Source organism: Grammomys surdaster, unplaced genomic scaffold (genome assembly GCF_004785775.1).
Source record: "Grammomys surdaster isolate TR1022 unplaced genomic scaffold, NIH_TR_1.0 263, whole genome shotgun sequence".
NCBI lineage: Eukaryota > Metazoa > Chordata > Mammalia > Rodentia > Muridae > Grammomys > Grammomys surdaster.
In genome coordinates, this window is record NW_021604704.1 from 1,119,223 (window position 1) to 1,137,386 (window position 18,164).

At 37.8% G+C, this 18,164-nt stretch overlaps 1 pseudogene; it reads right to left on the reverse strand.

Annotated features, from left to right (window-relative positions):
- Positions 1-16,987: 16,987 nt before the first annotated feature.
- Positions 16,988-17,801, reverse strand: LOC114628056 (annotated as a pseudogene).
- Between the last annotated feature and the right edge of the window lie 363 nt (positions 17,802-18,164).

The following is an 18,164-nucleotide window of genomic DNA, read 5'->3' on the forward strand; positions in this document are numbered from 1 at the left end:
AGGAACATGGTTGCCCAGTAACTACAAGCCAGATTGGACATCGTCATTTTAAATACCTCCTGCAACACTAAGACAGATACACAGAAAATAATTTAACTCACAGAAGCTGCAGTACTAGGGTCCAGATGCACCTTAGGATGTTCAGGTTGCATTGAGCTAGGTTGGATCCAATGATAATCAGGAAATGTATGTGTCTTGTAGCATTTCCATAACAGATCTGGAGGCAAGGATTGGGGTTGTTTTGAGAAAGCTAGTCATAGGAAGAAATGGTGTTCAAGATAAAATGGAAGAAAAGCAACATAGGGTAGTGTTACTAGGGGTTTACTGGTCTATGCAAAGAAGATTTAGTCTCACTAAGAACTTCTAGGAGCCTTACTGAATATGCTTTAGATTTGTTTGACTTTGAACACTAGAACACTTGGTATTTACCACAAGTTATTATCCACCATTGGCATTTGACATCTTAAGAACTTTTAGCCTTACTTCTAGATAAAGGTGGTCCTGTAACCCAGAGGAAACCCATTTTTAACATGTAATATGACAACATGTACAAGAATGATGCAATTGGCAGAGATATTAGTGGGTCCCCAAAAGCATGTGCCACATGGTTAAAAAAATACTTTCTGTGGTTGTTTGAATAAGAATGGCCCACATAGGCTCTTATGTTTGAATGCTTGGTCATCAGGAGTGACACTACTTTGAAGGAATTAGGAGGTTTGGCCTTGTTGGAATTGGTGGCCTTGTTGGAAATGGTATGCCTTTGTTGGAGGAAGCAGGGTAGGCTTTGAAGTTTCAAAGGCCCAAGGGAGGTCCAGTGACTGTTTCTGCTGCCTATAGGTCCAGATGTAGGACTGTCAACTACTTCTCTAGCACCATGTCTGCCCGCATGCTTCCATGCTCTCCACAATGATGAAAATGAACAAAGCCTCTGAAACTGTAAGCCAGCCCCAATTAAGCGCTTTCCTTTACAAGAGAACCTCTGTCCATGTTGTTTCTTCACAGCCATAGAACACTGACTAAGACACTTGCCTACCTTTAGAAATAGTGAAATGAGCCAGGTGTGTTGGCTTATGCCTGAAATTCTAGCATTCAGAAAGCCAAAGCAGGAACATCGCCAGATAACCAATCGAGAGTCCAATCCTTAGTTTATGACAAGATACTATCATCACCTTGTTTTAGCCCTGGACATTTCAGGTCCTCTGGGCTAAAGCAGCTATTATCCGCAGAAGCTCTCACTGTTTCCATGACTTTAGCACACTTTTGATGCTATGTGGAATTACTTGCATCTGCTTATCAGTATACAGCCTAAGCTGTGACTATTTCTCCCCAAATTCCCATACTCATTTCTGAGTAATTGCTTCTACCCCTCTCCTCCAAAGACAAGAAATCATAATCCTTAGCAGTGGACCTCAAAAATCCTTTCTTGTCCTTTACATTCCATTGTCAGGGTTAAAGGGGAATAATGGAACATGAGTGATTAAACAGGTATGGGGGATGGGAGAGAAGGTTAGAATCAGAGATATGGTATTATCTTAGGAATTTAATAGCATTAAAGATCTTTACAAAAAAGTGATATAGAAATCTACCACTGTGGAAGTTTCTTAATATTCTCTCTCTCTCTCTCTCTCTCTCTCTCTCTCTCTCTCTCTCTCTCTCTCTCTCACACACACACACACACACATTTTTTTGTGTATCTACCCTAGAATAGGACAGTAATGTCCCTACTTTACCCCAGAGATTAGCAGATTAAAAGCTCAGTGATTGCAATGATGTGCTACATAGTTTTACATCAACTTGACACAGGCCAAAGTCATCTGAGAGGAGAAATTTTCAATTAAGAAAATGCATCCATAAGATGGGCCAGTAGAAAAGCCTGTGGGACAGTGGTTCACAACCTGTGGGTCATGGCCCCTTTTGGGTGTGAATGACCTAAGACCATTGTAAAACACAGATGCATTATAAATCATAACAGTAGCAAAATTGCAGTTATGATGTAGCAATGAAAATAATTTTATGGTTGGAGGTTACCATACTGTGAAGAATAGTAAGAAATGGTTGTAGCATTAGGAAGGGTGAGAATCGTTGCTGTAAGAAATTTTCTTAATTAGTGTTAGATGAGGAAGGGCCCATCCCATTGTGGATGGCATCATCCCAAGTTTGGGGTCTTGGACTTTATAAGAAAGCAGGCTGAGCAAGCCCCATAGAGCAAGCTAATAAGCAATACCCCTCCATGCCATCTGTATCACCTCCTGGCTCCTGGTTCTTGCTCTGTGTGAGTTTCTGTCCTGACTTCCTTCAATAATAAGCAATAATATGAACATCTAAGCCAAATAGAACCTTTCTTCTCCATCTGGCTTTTTTGGTAGTGGTGTTTTGTGGTAGCAATAGAAATCCTTACTAAGACAAATGACTCTGGCAGCCACCATGCTCCTTCAACAACCTACAGAATAAACACAAACACACCCTCTTCCCCATATTAAATACCTGGTTGGAATCATGTGATATGCCAGTAGTTGGATCCTTCCTTTTCACCTAGACATAAGTATGTCTAGTTGTAAGGTGCCATAGACACTCAGCAGAAAGTTCCTTCACATCCATATGTTTAAAACTTTAAAATAAAAAGAACATGATTTAAATAAATTTGTTGTGTATGGGTACATAACTCCTCTTTTTTTATTTTATGAAGATATTGTTTTAAAGTTACATGGGCCCATTCCACAATACCTTGTCCTTGGGTATTATAAGGAATCCCAGTAATATAGGTAATATTAAATTGTTGACAAAAAGTCTTAAATGCTTGACTGCAATAGCCAGTTCCATTATCTGTTTTAATCTGATTTGGAACAGCCAGTATAGAAAAACAATGTAAGCAATAACTAATTACGTTTTCAGTTGCTTCTCCTGTTAAGGCAGTTGCAACTAGAAAGCCTGAGAGGGTGTCAATAGTCACATGTACATATTTTAATTGTCCAAAGTCAGAAATATGAGTAATAGCCATTCGATATAATTCATTAGGTATAAGTCCTCAAGAATTAATACCATTATGTGGTACAGGTAGAAATTTAGGATACTCAAGATAAGTCTTTACAATTTGACATGAAAATTCTGAAGAAGTACCAAATTGTTGTCTCATGTACTGGAAGAAGTGAGTCAGGATTTCAACAGAAGCAAGAGGGTAGTGGGCTTGATTATTGCTGGCATAACAGCTTTAATTAAATTAATTGCTAGAACCACTGCTTCTGCAATTGCTTTGACACAAGAAGTTAAGACAGCTACTTTTGTTAATCATTTAACAAAAAAGTTACTAATGTGTTGAGTATCCAAGAGGAGTTAGATAGGTGTTTGGAACAAGAGATTGATGCTCTTTATTCTATTCAAATTATTGAAAGGAGGTTCAGAATTTAAGAGTAAGGAGCCATCTTCAGTGTCATGCCAAATATCATTGGATTTTTGTTACTTCTAAAATTTATAATGATAGTCATGACAATTAGGAACAAGTTTAAAGACACGTGTAGGGTATTTGGCATAATTCTAACACCTCTCTGGATGTTTTAACTTTGCATAATGAGCTTATGAATTTAAAGAGTGCTACTCTGCTGATCGTGGATGTGGCAGATACTGCTGATAACATTATCCTTGGCCTGAGGTCAGTATTTCCATTTTGATCAAGCTTCAAGAATGGAATATATAGCTTGATCCTGGGAATACTTTTATTCCTGTCCATCATGTTAAACCTTGTCTTTAACAACATCAACATGTTGCCAGCCAAAGTACATGGCTTGAAACTGAAAATGGACTGCTCAGACAGAGTTATTAATTTAACAGCCTGGCAAGCCAAGGATGGGTAAGATTTTGCGTGGAGCCTTACCAACAACCTAAGACATAAGTGCATTGCTTTTGATAATATATATTCCATGACAGGTAAGACAGGCTCAGTCTTGTTTATGTAATAAAAAGGGGGAGAGGCAGAGAGCTTTTGGGGATGCTTGGCAGGAATCTGACATTGGCCAAGGATAAGGAAATGGGCTGCTTGGCAGGAATCTGACATTGGCCAAGGACAAGGAAGTAGGCTTCAGGTAGGAATCTAACACTAGGCTAGAACAAAGAAGTAATTTTAGGCAGCAATCTAAATCTTAGGTTAGAACAAAGGAATTATTTCAGGCAGGAATCTACATCTTAGGCTAGAACAAAGAAGTAATATCAGGCTGGAATCTAAATCTTAGGCTAGAACAAAGAAGTAATTTCAAGAAGGAATCTCAATCTTAGGCTAGAACAAAGAAGTAGGCTTCAGGCATGAATATGACTTTAGGCTAGGACAGGAAAGTAGGCTTAGATATTTTGGCCATCCTGACAATCCCTTAGAAACAGTGATCATGGGAGTGATCATGGGACATTATTTATTGCCTTGCTCGTTCCTGGACTATTTGCATCTATTGTATTGCTAGTTCCTCAACCTAGAACTCATCTTACTTGCATGTATAAAAGCAGGTTGAGAAAAAATAAAAACAAATGGAAAGAAAAGACAAATGACTTACTTCTTTTGAAGTTGTTGGCCAATAATGTTTCATAAACCCCTAAATATTAGAGTCTATTGCCAATGCTCTGTTACCCTCCAGACCTTGATGATAAGATCCAATTGCTGAAAAAATCACATACTTGAGTCTTAAATGTGGTGAAATCATGCTAGTACTGATCTGGAAACTTCATCCCTACTAGCTAGCTTCCATATTAATAGAAGTTGCTACATGTGCTTTCAGAGGAGAAAAGCAATCATCAATCTTACCCAGCTGTGAAGCCTGTGAGCCACATGGACTGGCTAGGAAAGAGATGCTTAGTGGTGCAAAAATAAGCATCACAAGAGTAACCAATCATTTTCTGGTTAGAATTAAGTCCCATTACACTAGATGAAATCCATATCTGGCACTGTTATTGGGCCAAGAACATACAGCTAGGGAGGACATAGGCCCCAAGGGAGAGGCAACTACTAATATTTTGCTCAAAGCACACAGTATTAAACTAACCTCTAATGATTTATCATTATTCTGATTAATGTATCATCTCTCAACCCACATCAGAGAAGCTTCTATTGTGGTAAATATTAATTAACACAGAGATGTATAACTGATCAAGGCACAGAAAATAAGAGAGTACAGACTGCTTATCACTGAAAGGAACATATATGCTATAACTGATCCTCATAGGGCTTAGGTATCACTGTGAAGAGGAGGATAAAACACTATAGGAACTACAGATAGTACATCAATGACTCCAAGGAAACAGTGTCTTCTGGACACAACAGGATGGCTGCACATATGAACCCATAGCGGTTGTGACAGCATGCACAAGACAGATACAAGCCAAAGCTGGATCAAATCTCATGGAGAGAGGAGTTGGGCACAAAACCACAACCCTAGCTGTGGAGCTTTTGACAATTGTTTGTTAGCTCTTGGGATTTTGAGAGTCAGTTTTTGTGAGTTGTATCTAGTACATCAAACTAGCAGGATGGGGAAGGAAGGTGGGAAGGATTGAGGGAGAGATGATCAAAACACACTGTATAACACTCTCAAAGAACTAATACATTTTTGTAAAATACTGTAGATTCAGTCTCAATGAAAGGAATATTGCTATGGAGAGAAGGAGAAAAAGACAGCCAGGTGTATACAAACAAGCTGTTCATTTTTGTTTGTTCGTTTTGTTTTAATTTTTTAAAGGGGCAAATGATACTTTGTAAACTTGGAGACATGATTGGCTGGGAAATACATTGCGTTTAAAGTTTTCTCAGGGCAGACATTTGAAACACTATCTATCTCTGGATCATGCCTATAAGGAGCTGTTTGGCCTACTTTTTCTTAGGAGAAGTAGCAAAGTTATGCTCTTGTGAATATAGGGTGTTCATTCATATTCAGTGTACTACTTATATTTACTAAACTTGTGAATGAATGAATTTTTATGGCATCATAAAAATCATAAGTCCCTGTTCAGGTTAATGATTTACTTGTTGATTTGTTTTTTGTTTATCTATCTATCTATCTATCTATCTATCTATCTATCTATCTATCTTATATCTATCTATGTATCTATCTATGTATCTATCTATATATCTATGTATCTATCTATGTATCTATCTATTTTTGGTTCTTGAGACAATGTTTCTCTGTGTAGTCTAGGCTGTCCTGGAACTCAGAGAGATTGCCTTTCTCTCTCCATACATCTTGTGTATTTCTGCAGATTTCCTTTGCTGTGTCCCTTGTTTCCTAGGTGTTGCCAGACCACTATCTTTGTTGAGCTCCCCATGCCAAGTGGATTCAAGTTACATCCTCCAATTTCCCCATATAATCTACATACTAATTGTACCCCGGCCAACATTCATTTGCTTTCATCATTGGATGAAACACTGCCATCTGGTATTTGACTTTATGAGTAGCTGATTTGGTGTATGACATAGTCTAGAAGTAAAGGGGACTTAGTTTCCTGTGGGACAAACCTAATGTAAAGGAAAGCACATCCACAAAGCAGCTAATTGGATAAATTCCTCTTCCTTTTTCCTTTCCCTGGTCTGTTCTGATGTAGTTTCCTGAGGATTCCTAGCACAGGGAAATAAATGTACCGAGTGACCTGTTGTCTGATTTCTTGGCTTATCATCAAATTGTGGTCTGTGCAGCAATGAATCATGTCACTTATCTTTCCTTGCCTCCTTGCTCTTTTTCTTCTTGTCATGTACTTGCAATCCCATTATTCCACTCCTTATCTGGTGTTCTGTAGTTACAGCATTAATACTATACCCATCCCATTGCTAAGGGTAGATCTGTAGGAGACAGGCTAGATTTCTTGACTCTTATCCACAGACACAGGGTTTGAGCAAAGGTGCTAGTAACTGTCATTAATTTATTTGGCATGTTAGGAGAATAACCGTGAAACTTATGTGAAAATTATTTCCTCTTTCATATAATATTGTTGTAATTAAGTAATAGGTGTTTTAAAGGGAAAATTTTCCTGTCTGTTTTCTACTAAAAGATTGTGTTTGTGTAACTCAAAAGATCCTTACTAAGGCTGTTAAATTCAGTGACAGGTAAATTATAGAATCATTGTCCTCTGATGTTGCCAGATCACCATCTTTGTTGAGCTCCCTGTTCCAAATGGATTCAAGTTGCATCCAAGTTGAATAGTATATAAGGGTTGATTTTTTAAAAAGGACATAATGTTATAATTATTCATAAATGGTTCATGTTATTAGCAGGAAGATGACATTAAATTCATATCTTTCCAGCATGTTGAAATAAATGCACCAGTGGGATATGTTTCTGTCTATAATTGTTTAACTCAAACACCTATTTTTAAGTAAAGAGATTTACATATTAGAGATCAGTTTCTCCTCATGTAATTTTCTCCTATTTCTTAAAGCATAGTGTAATTAGACTTAATTTAGTTCTGAGACAACAAATAAATGAATCAATAACTCACCAATCTGTATTCTGGCTTCTGAAGAAAAGGAAAGTGCTGAAATCATTTACTCTAGATTCTGGGAAAAAACTTTCAAATTCCAAGTTAGACTATTCTCAAGAGAAGAAAGATCAATCTACACATTTATAGGATAACTGAGATTCTGAAACCTATCATTCCTTTTTTTGGGATATTTTATTCATTTACATTTCAAATGTTACTCCTTTCCCAGTTTTCCCTCTGCGAACTCCCCTATCCTATCCCCCTCTCCCTGCTTCTATGAGGGTACTTCCCCGCTCCTACCCACTTTCCCCACCCTAGGATTTCCCTACACTGGCATTTCCCTAGCATTCCCCTTCTCCTCCCATTGATGCCCGACAAGGCATTCCTCAGCTACATATGTGGCTGGGGCCATGGGTTGCTCCATCTGTAATCTTTGGGTGATGGTTTAGTCCCTGGGGAGCTATGGGGGGGGTCTGGTTGGTTGATATTGTAGTTCTTCCTATGGAGTTGTAAACCCTTCAGCTCTTCAGTGCTTTCTCTAACTCCTCCATTGGGGACCCTGTGCTCACTCCAAAGGTTGGTTGTGAGCATCTGCCTCTATTTATCAGGCTCTGGCAGAGCCTATCAGGAGACAGCTATATCAGGCTCTTGTTAGCAATCGCTTCATGGCATCCACAATAGTGTCTGGGTTTGGTGACTGTATATGGGATGAATCCCCAGGAGGGGCCCTCTCTGGATGGCCTTTGCTTCAGTCTCTGCTCTACACTATGTCTCTATATTTCCTTTAGACAGGAACACTTCTGGGTTAAAAATTTGGAGATGAGTGGATGGCCCCATCCCACAACTGGGGGCCTTGCCTAACCTCTGTATATGGCCTCTACAGGTTCTTCCTCCCATTTGTTGGGCATTTGAGCTAATCTTATCCCCTGTGGGTCCTGGGAGCCTCTTGCTTTCCTGGAATCTGGGAACTGCTGGTGGCTACCTCCAGTTCCCCATCCCCCATTGCTACACATCTCTGTTAAAATTTCTGACAATCTCTATATCACCCATGTCTCCTTGAGTACTTGATCCTGCCCCCTTTTCAACCTTCGCCCCATCTCTGTCTCTCAAGTCCTTTCCACCCTCTCCATTCTGTATTTTGTTCCCCCTCCTAAGAAGGACTGAAGCATCCAAACTTTAGTTTGCCTTCTTTTTGAGCTTCATATGGTGTGTGAGTTGTATCTTGGGTATTCTGAACTTTTGGGCTAATATCCATTTATCAGTGAGTGCATACCATGTGTGTTCTTTTGTGACTGGGTTACCTCACTCAAGATATTTTCTAGTTCCATCCAATCTCTAAGAGTATCATGAAGTCATTATTTTTAATAGCTGAGTAGTATTCCATAGTATAAATATACCACCAATTTCTGTATCCATTCCTCTGTTGAAGAACATCTGGGTTCTTTCCAGCTTCTGGCTATTATAAATAAGGCTGCTATGAACATAGTGGAGCATATGTCTTTGTTATATGTTGGAGCATCTTCTGGGTATATGCCCAGGAGGAGTATAGCTGCGTTCTCAGGTAATGCTGTGTACAATTTTTTGAGGAACCACCAGACTGATTTCCAGAGTGTATGTACCAGCAATCCTACCAACAATGGAGGAGTGTTCCTCTTTCTCCACATCCTTGCCAGCATTTGCTGTCACCTGAGTTTTTGATCTTAGCCATTCTGACTGATATGATGTGGAATCTCAGGGTTTGATTTGCATTTCCCTAATGAGAAAGGATTTTGAACATTTCTTTAGATGTTTTTTGACCATTAGAGTGTCCTCAGTTGAGAATTCTTTGTTTAGCTCTGTAACCCATTTTTAAAAAGAGTTATTTGATTTTCTAACTTCTAACTTTTCAAGTTTTTTATATATATTGGATAGTAGCCCTCTACAGGATTTTGGATTGGTAAAGATCTTTTCCCAATCCGTTGGTTGTCATTTTGTCCCATTGACAGTGTCTTTTGCCTTACAGAAGCTTTGCAATTTTATGAGATCTCACTTGTCGATTGTTGATCTTAGAGCATAAACCATTGATGCTTTGTTTAGAAAATTTTCACCCATGAATATCTGTTTGAGGCTTTCCCTCACTTTCTCTTTTTTAGATTCAGTGTATCTGGTTTAATTTGGAGGTTCATGATCCACTTGGATTTGAGAACTTGCACTTTTGCTATACATAATTTCAGGCAGTTTCTGCTTGGTTTGGTGTGAGTCAGTAAGTTGAACAGGAAACAATGTGGAGGTCCTTGATCCACTTGGACTTGAGCTTTGTACAAGGATATAGGAATGGATCAATTTGCATTCTTCTACATGCTGACCACCAGTTGAACCAGCACCATGTTTTGAAAATGCTGTCTTTTTCCCACTGGATGGTTTTAGCTCCTTTGTCAAAAATCAAGTGACTATAGGTATGTGGGTTCTTTCTGGATCTTCAATTTTTTTCCATTGATCTACCTGCCTGTCTCTGTACCAATACCATACAGTTTTTAGCACTATTGCTCTGTAGTACAGCTTGATGTCAGGGATGGTGATTACTCCAGAAGTTCTTTTATTGTTGGGAATAATTTTCGCTATTCTGTTTTTTTTTTTGTTATTCCAAATTAATATGAGAATTGCTCTTTCTAACTCTTATAATGAATTGAGTTGGAATTTTGATGGGGATTGCATTGAATCTGTAGATTGCTTTTGGCAAGGTGGCCATTTTTACTATATTTAATTCTGCCAACCCATGAGCATGGGAGATCTTTCCATATTCTGTGATCTTCAATTTCTTTCTTCAGAGACTTGAAGTTCTTGTAATGAAGATCTTTCACTTGCTTGGTTATCATCACACTAAGGTATTTTACATTATTTGTGACTATTGTGAAGGATATTGTTTCCCTAATTTCTTTCTCAGCCATTTATTCTTTGAGTAAAGGAAGGATACTGATTTGTTTGAGTAAATTTTATATCCAGCCACTTCGCTACAGTTGTTTATCAGGTTTTGGAGTTCTCTGGTGGAAGTTTTGGGTTCATTTAAATATACTATCATATCATCTGCAAATAGTGAGACTTTGACTTCTTCCTTTCCAATTTGTATCCCTTTGACCTGCTTTTGTTGTCTAATTGCTCTGGCTAGGACTTCCAGTACTGTATTGAATAGGTAGGGAGAGAGTGGGCAGCCTTGTCTAGTCCCTGATTTTAGTGAGATTGTTTCAAGTTTCTCTCCATTTAGTTTGATGTTGGCTACTGGCTTGCTGTATATTACTATTAATATGTTTAGGTATGGGCCTTGAATTTCTCTTCTTTCCAAGACATGCACTATGAAGGGGGGTTGAATTTTATCAAATACTTTCTGACCCTCTAATGAAATGATCATATGTTTTTTTTTTCTTTTAGTTTGTTTATATAGTAGATCATGTCGATGGATTTTCTTATATTGAACCATCCCTGCATCCCAGGGATGAAACCTATTTGATCATGTTGAATGATCATTTTGATGTGTTCTTGGATTCAGTTTGCTAGAATTTTATTAAGTATTTGTGCATTGCTATCCACAAGGGAATTTGGTCTGAAGTTCTCTTTCTTTGTTGGGTTTTTGTGAGGTTTGGGTATGAGTGTAATTGTAGCTTCATAGAATGAATTGGGTAGTGTTCCTTCTGTTTATATTTTGTGGAACTGTTGAAGAGTATTGGTATTAGATCTTCTTTGAATGTCTGATAGAATTCTGCACTAAAACTATCTGGTCCTGGGATTTTTGTGGTGGGGAGACTTTTAATGACTGCTTCTATTTCTTTAGGGGTTATGGGACTGTTTAGATGGTCTATTTGATCCTGATTTAGCTTTTGTTCCTGATATTTGTCTAGAAAATTGTCCATTTAATCCAGATTTTCCAGTTTTGTTGAGTATAGGCTTTTGTAGTAGGATCTGATGATTTTTTTTAATTTCCTCAGTTTCTGTTGTTATGTTCAATACCCTTTTCAGTTCTGATTTTATTAATTTGGTTATTATCTCTGTGCTCTCTGGTTAGTCTGACTAAGGGCTTATGTATATTGTTGATTTTTTCAAACAACCAGCTCCTGGTTTTGCTGAGTGTTTGTATAGTTCTTTTTGTTTCTACTTGGTTGAGTTCAGCCCTGAGTTTGAATATTTCCTGCTGTCTACTCCTCTTGGGTGTATTTCCTTCCTTTTGTTGTACAGCTTTCAGATGTGCTGTTAAGCTGCTAATGTATGATATCTCCAGTTTCTTTATGGAGGCACTCAGAGCTATGAGTTTGACTCTTAGCACTGCTTTCATTGTGTCCTGTAAGTTTGGGTATGTTGTATCTTCATTTTCATTAAATTCTAAAAAGTCTTTAATTTCTTTATTTCTTCCCTGACCAAGTTATTATTGTGGAGAGAGTTGTTTAGCTTTCATGTGTATGTGGGTTTCCTTTGTTTTTGTTGTTAATGAAGACCAGCCTTAGTTTGTGGTGATCTGATAGGATGCATGGAATTATTTCAACTGTCTTGTATCTGTTGAGGCCTATTTTATCACTGAATCTATGTTCAGTTTTGAAGAAGGTACCATGAGGTGCTGAGAAAAAGGTATATTTTTTGTTTTAGGATTAAATGTTCTATAGACTCTGTTAAATCTGTTTGGTTCATGACTTCTGTTAGTTTCACCGTGTCTTTGTGAAGTTTCTGTTTCCATGATCTGTCAATTGCTGAGAGTGGGGTTTGGATGTCTCCCACTATTATTGTGTGAGGTGCAATGTGTGCTTTGAGCTTTAATAAAGTTTCTTTTATGAGTGTAGGTGCCCTTACATTTGGAGCATTGATGTTCAGAATTGAGAATACATTCTGTTAGATTTTTCCTTTGATGGATAGGAAGTGTCTTTCCTTATCTTTTTTGATAACTTTTGTTTGAAAGTTGATTTTGTTTGATTTAGAATGACTAATCCACCCTGTTTTGGAGACCATTTGCTTGGAAAGTTGTTTTACAGCCTTTACTCTCAGGTAGTATCGATCTTTGTCACTGAGGTGCATTTCTGAATGCAGCCAAGTACTGGGTCCTGTTTACATATCCAGTCTGTTAGTCTATGTATTTTTATTGGGGAATTGAGTCCATTGATTTTGAGATATTAAGGAAAAGTGATCTTTGCTTCCTGATATTTTTGTTGTTAGAGGTGAAATTATGTTTGTGTGGTTATCATCTTTTGAGTTTGTTGAAAGATTACTTTTTCGCTTTTTCTAGTGTATGGTAGAAACTCCTTGCGTTGGAATTTTCCATGTCTTATCCTTTGTAGGGCTGAATTTGTGGAAAGATATTCTGTAAATTTGATCTTTAATAGAATAGCTTGGTGTCTCTATCTATGCTAATTGAGAGTTTTGTTGGGTATAGTAACCTGTGCTGGCATTTGTATTCTCTTAGGGTCTGGATGACATCTTCTCAGGATCTTATGGCTTTTAGTGTCTCTGGTGAGAACTCTGGTGTAATTCTGATAGGTTTGCCCTCATATGTTACTTGACCATTTTTTCTTACTGCTTTTAATATTATTTCTTTGTTTTGTGGGTTTGGTATTTTCATTATTATGTGATCAGATTAATTTATTTTCTAGTCCAACCTATTTGGATTTCTATAAGCTTGCTGTATGTTCATGGACATCTCTTTCATTAAGTTATGATAGTTTTCTTCTATAATTTTGTCGAAGATATTTACTAGCCCTTTAAGTTGGGAATTTTCCCTCTCTTCTATACAGATTATCCTTAGGTTTGGTCTTTTCCTGGATGTTTGGGTTAGGAACTTTTTGCATTTTCTTTGACTTTTGTGTCAGTGTTTTCTATCGTATCTTTTGCACCTGAGATTCTCTCTTCTATCTCTTGTATTCTCTTGGTGATGGTTAAATCTATGGCTTCTGATCTCTTTCCTAGTTCTTCTATCTCCAGGGTTGTCTCCCTTTCTGATTTCTTTATTGATTCTATTTCCATTTTTAGATCCTGCATGGCTTTGTTCAATTTTTTCACCTGTTTTTTTGTTTTCCTCTAATTCTTTAAGGAATTTTTACGTTTCTTCTTTAAGGGTGTCTACCTGTTTACCTGTATTCTCCTGTATTCCTTCAAGTAAGTTATTTATGTCCTTCTTAATGTCCTCTATCATCATCATCATGAGATATGATTCTAAATCCAAATATTGCTTTTCTGGTGTGCTGGGGTACCTAGATCTTGCTGTAGTGGGAGAACTGGGTTCTGATGATGCCAAGTAGCCTTGGTTTCTGTTGCTTAGGTTCTTGCATTTGCCTCTCACTTCCTAGTTATCTCTGGTGTTAGTTGGTCTTGCTGTCTCTGAATGAAGCGTGTCCTTCCTGTGAGCCTGTGAGCCTGTGATCTTAGGTGTTTCAGTACTCCTGGGAGACCAGTTATCTATAGGCAGGGTTTGGATATGGAGGGCTGTGACACAAGGTTAACTTCAGGGCACATATGGAGACCTGAAGGATCCTGTCCCTGCCTACTCCACAATTCCTGTGTTCTGTGGTCTTCTGGCAGGTCCCTCTTTGGCCAGTTATTGGAGCAAAATTGTTGGTCTCACCTGTGAACTTAGGACTGACAGCACTCCTAGGAGACCAGCTTTTTCTGGGTGGGATTTGGGTTCAGAGAACTGTGCCACAAGGTTAGCTCCAGGGCTCAGATGGAGACGAGAAGGGAAACCTAACTTTCCTAAGTTGGAAATCTTACTTGAAGTGGTCCAGCATCAACAGTTCTGCAGCTCTTCTTTGTGGACTTCTGTTCTTCAAGATTCCTAACACTCTAGTTACATTGGATGCTCTCACCATGCTTCACTTTCTCCTCTGACTCTAGGATATCTAATTAGAAAACTATGAATAGTCAAACATTATGACTAGACAAAATGTTCTGGTTTTCAGTCAGTATTTTTATAATTGCTGCAATTTTAGCTGAAATAGAGCAATGAAATATTTTTAAAATTATATTACATTTCACTTACAATAACAATTATGTACTTATACTTGTACTGACTGACAGAAATTTAGCATATAAATCTCATGAGTAGATTTTCATTCCTGATTTTATAATGATTATAACAATTATAAAATGAGTGCTCAGATGTTAGTAATTCACCAAAAAGAATGGCATGCTTTTTCAATAATATGAGAGTTATTTAAGGAGTCCAGAAAGGATGTTAAAGTGGCTATTTAGCTGTTCAGCCTTTCAAAGGCTAAGGTATTAGGGAAATATTACATTTTGGCTAAATACCAAAGCTAAAGTTGAGTATCAGAGACCCCTGAATTCTACTTTTAGTAGAGAACTTTGGAAATAATTTGAAAGTTGTACTTCTCTTTAGGAAATGTACCAAGACCTTCATCAGATTCACAGTATCTCTAGTATATAAGAACAGTTCTGGGCTTGTCTGCCAGTGTCCTTTTTGTCCCTTGTCACATAACATGCACAAGTTTCACGAACTCCTCTTTGTTTTCAACATTATGTATGTTCATTGTCCATTTATTTTGTAATGATGTCAAAATGTATAGAATTGAAGGACAGAAACACATACTAGATAACTGTGACAGCCCCTCTGAACATCATTTTAGGACAGTGAGTAATTTTTTGTCTATGATGAGAAGACAAGGAAATTCTGGCTACTTAGCATATTAGCATATTGTGAGGGCTTTAAAGAAACCAAAAATGCAAAGTGAAGGTAAAGCTCTTAAGTCCTTTAAATTCAGTGAGGAAATGAAACCACACTTTAAGTTTCTGTAATAATTTATCATTCAACAAATTAAATAATTCCTCAGGTCTATCCAAAGCACTACCCTACTCTAAAAGAAACTCAAAAGAAGTAGCATATTTTATTGTTTTCCCAACTTTCACACTATCCTTTTCTGATTACTTTCTGACCCATCATTTGTTTTATAAAAATTTTATTTTTTTAGTTAAGCTTCTATACTAGGCCCCAATAATTTATGCTAAAAACCAAAATGAAATCAGTCATGCTAACCTTCCATATCATCAAGCAGAAACTAAAATGTTTTTTTGATTGGAGAGATAACAGCCAAATTTTTCCGTTCCTGGTGCTTTCAATTTATATGATAGTGAAATTCTCTCAGTCTTAATGGTTACAGTTAAAGATGGAAAGTGAAGAAAACTGATGTTAACTGATCATTTTTCTATTGTGTCATTTCCCTATCTTTTTACAAGGAAATGGCCAGCCTGATAGCTTTTGTTTGGTGGGAGACTGATTAATTTATTTTTATATATAAGATCCTTCTTGGGCTACATATATAGCACTCTATATTTGTGTGTGTGTGTGTGTGTGTGAGAGAGAGAGAGAGAGAGGGGGGGGGTTATGGATCTGGGGAAGGAAAAACAATGGCTGATCTGCTTTTCTCCTTTTGTTTCTCTTTGTAGTCTTTCTCTGTTTTGAAATCCAGGCTCCTCTGTTCAGTCCATCTGAACATTTATTCTGTTTTATACAGTGAGCTCTTTCCAGGGTTCTAAGAATCTAAAATAAAACCAATTAAATTATTTAAGCTAACTTGTTCCAATTTTGTCCTTTGACATACAAATTTCTTCAACAAATATTTATTGCGTGCATCCTACATGACACTTGCCATGATAATGTAAAACAAACAAACTTGATCTTTGCCTGAATTTCTAAGTTAAATCTAAATCTTTCCCAATTTAGTTTTGGGAATAAGCTTAGAACATGTAGAGGACAATTACAGTCCATTGAAATAATGTTTACAGACACATGTCTCTTGTTAAAAACACAAGTCTTCTCATATTGGTAGTTTCCTTCTTGACCCCTTAGATCCCCACAAATGGAAATCCATTTTCAAGAAATTGTAATATTTGGAAACCAAGATGTACATGAAGGAGTTTATTTTGGAAAAAGAACTAAATTATATTATGTCTATATTAATCAGAACTCAAATGGGAAATGATTCTCTTGACTTGAAATAATTCAAGGAGGGATTAATAACAGCACCATTTATAAATATGAGATGTGGGTGAGATATATGTTAAATATAAAAGGTACTTTGAGAATCATAGAACTGGTAACAGCAAAGATTACTACTGCCTTACTGGAATGGAGATAAAACAAAAAATACTGGGCAAAAATCTATTTTTTACATTAAAAGCCAAATATTACAAAGTGATTTTAATTTATTTAATTTTTTTCATTACGTTTAAATTTTTTAGAAGCAGAGGGACCCCTGGTGACAGATACGACTCCATCTTCAGAAACAGAAATGACCATAAGCAAGGAGACAGCTCCACCCACAGAAACAAAATTGGGCATGGTCAAAGACATGGCTCCACTCTCAGAATCAGAAGTGGCTCTGGGCAAGGACGTGGTTACACTTCCAGAAACAAAGGTGACTGAGTTTGACAAAGAAGAGGTAGCCTCAATCAAGGACATGTCTCTGCCTGTAGATACAGAGGCTCCCCTCCTGGCTAAGAATGCTGATCCCCACTCAAGAACAGAGGTGACTCTGGACAACAGCATCGTTCCAGCCTTGGATCTTCCACTATCCTGCTTTCAGAAACATTTGATGTTTGGTTTTTGTTTCACTTTTGGCAAGATATGTGAGTGTTTCTTACTCAGAAAGACCCATTTCTTCTGAGGAGAGCAGTAGAGTTCTTCAATATCGTATTGGAATACATGGACTTTGGAAATGAGGTGTGAGTCGGGAATCCTAAAGATGGAGAGATTATCCTCAGTATCACCTGCCAAGACAATCGGGCCATCATTTGTAAAGACAGCTTTCAGTGATTGACTGCGAACGAACAGCTTGTTAGTCACCAGAGCTTCCCTGTTGTGACAGTCCCAGAATTTGATAGTTTCCTCTACATCTACAGTGACTGCAATCTGCATCTCAGGGAGGGTTGTCAACATCCTGATGTAGGTGGGCTGTTCTGGGCTTACCCAGGTCATAACACCCTCGTGAATGTGAATATCCCAGGTGGAAATCTTGGTCTTAGAACCCAGGATACAAACAACTGCTCTGTCTTGTCGGTTTCTTGTTAAGCCACATCCTGAGACGTGCATATCCCCGAATTCCAGGCTCCACATGAATTTTCTTGTAAGTGAATTCTTCTGGCTTTGCCCGGGACTTGGTATGTTCTTACCATGTTTAGTAAACAAAGAACTGCTTCCATGTCTCTGTGCTGAGGAGCTGTAGGGTGATGATGTCACAGAAGAGCCATCTCTTCACACACAACTTCTTCCACAGGATATCACTGCTTGCAATTTCATTCCAGTCCTTTTTCACTTGGGAAACCTGTAGCAAACTGAAGGCATCCAGATAGGAGAGGATTTTCAGCAGTGGCACACTAGGCAAATAGAATTCCATCTTGCATGACCTAAGTCCACATTGACTCTTCTTCGGCAAAACACTTATAGAGAAGCTTGCTTTGGTTAAGGAACCCAGTTAACTCAAGATAAACTGCAGAGAGGGATATATGTTAAAAATATGGAGATACATGGAAACAAATATCCCAATTTACCTTTATTTTCTGTCTCATTTACCACCAAGGGATCTCATAGTCAAACCCAAGTGGAAATCTCGGAATAAGGTCGTAATTAATATAGTTTATACAGCTTTCAAGGGAGAATAGATGGAGAGAAAGCTAGAGAATAAACCTAGGGCAGGTGGGCAAATGGGAGTTTCCATATTAGTTAGAAACCTCTTAAACTTCATCTGGAGGGGAAGGAG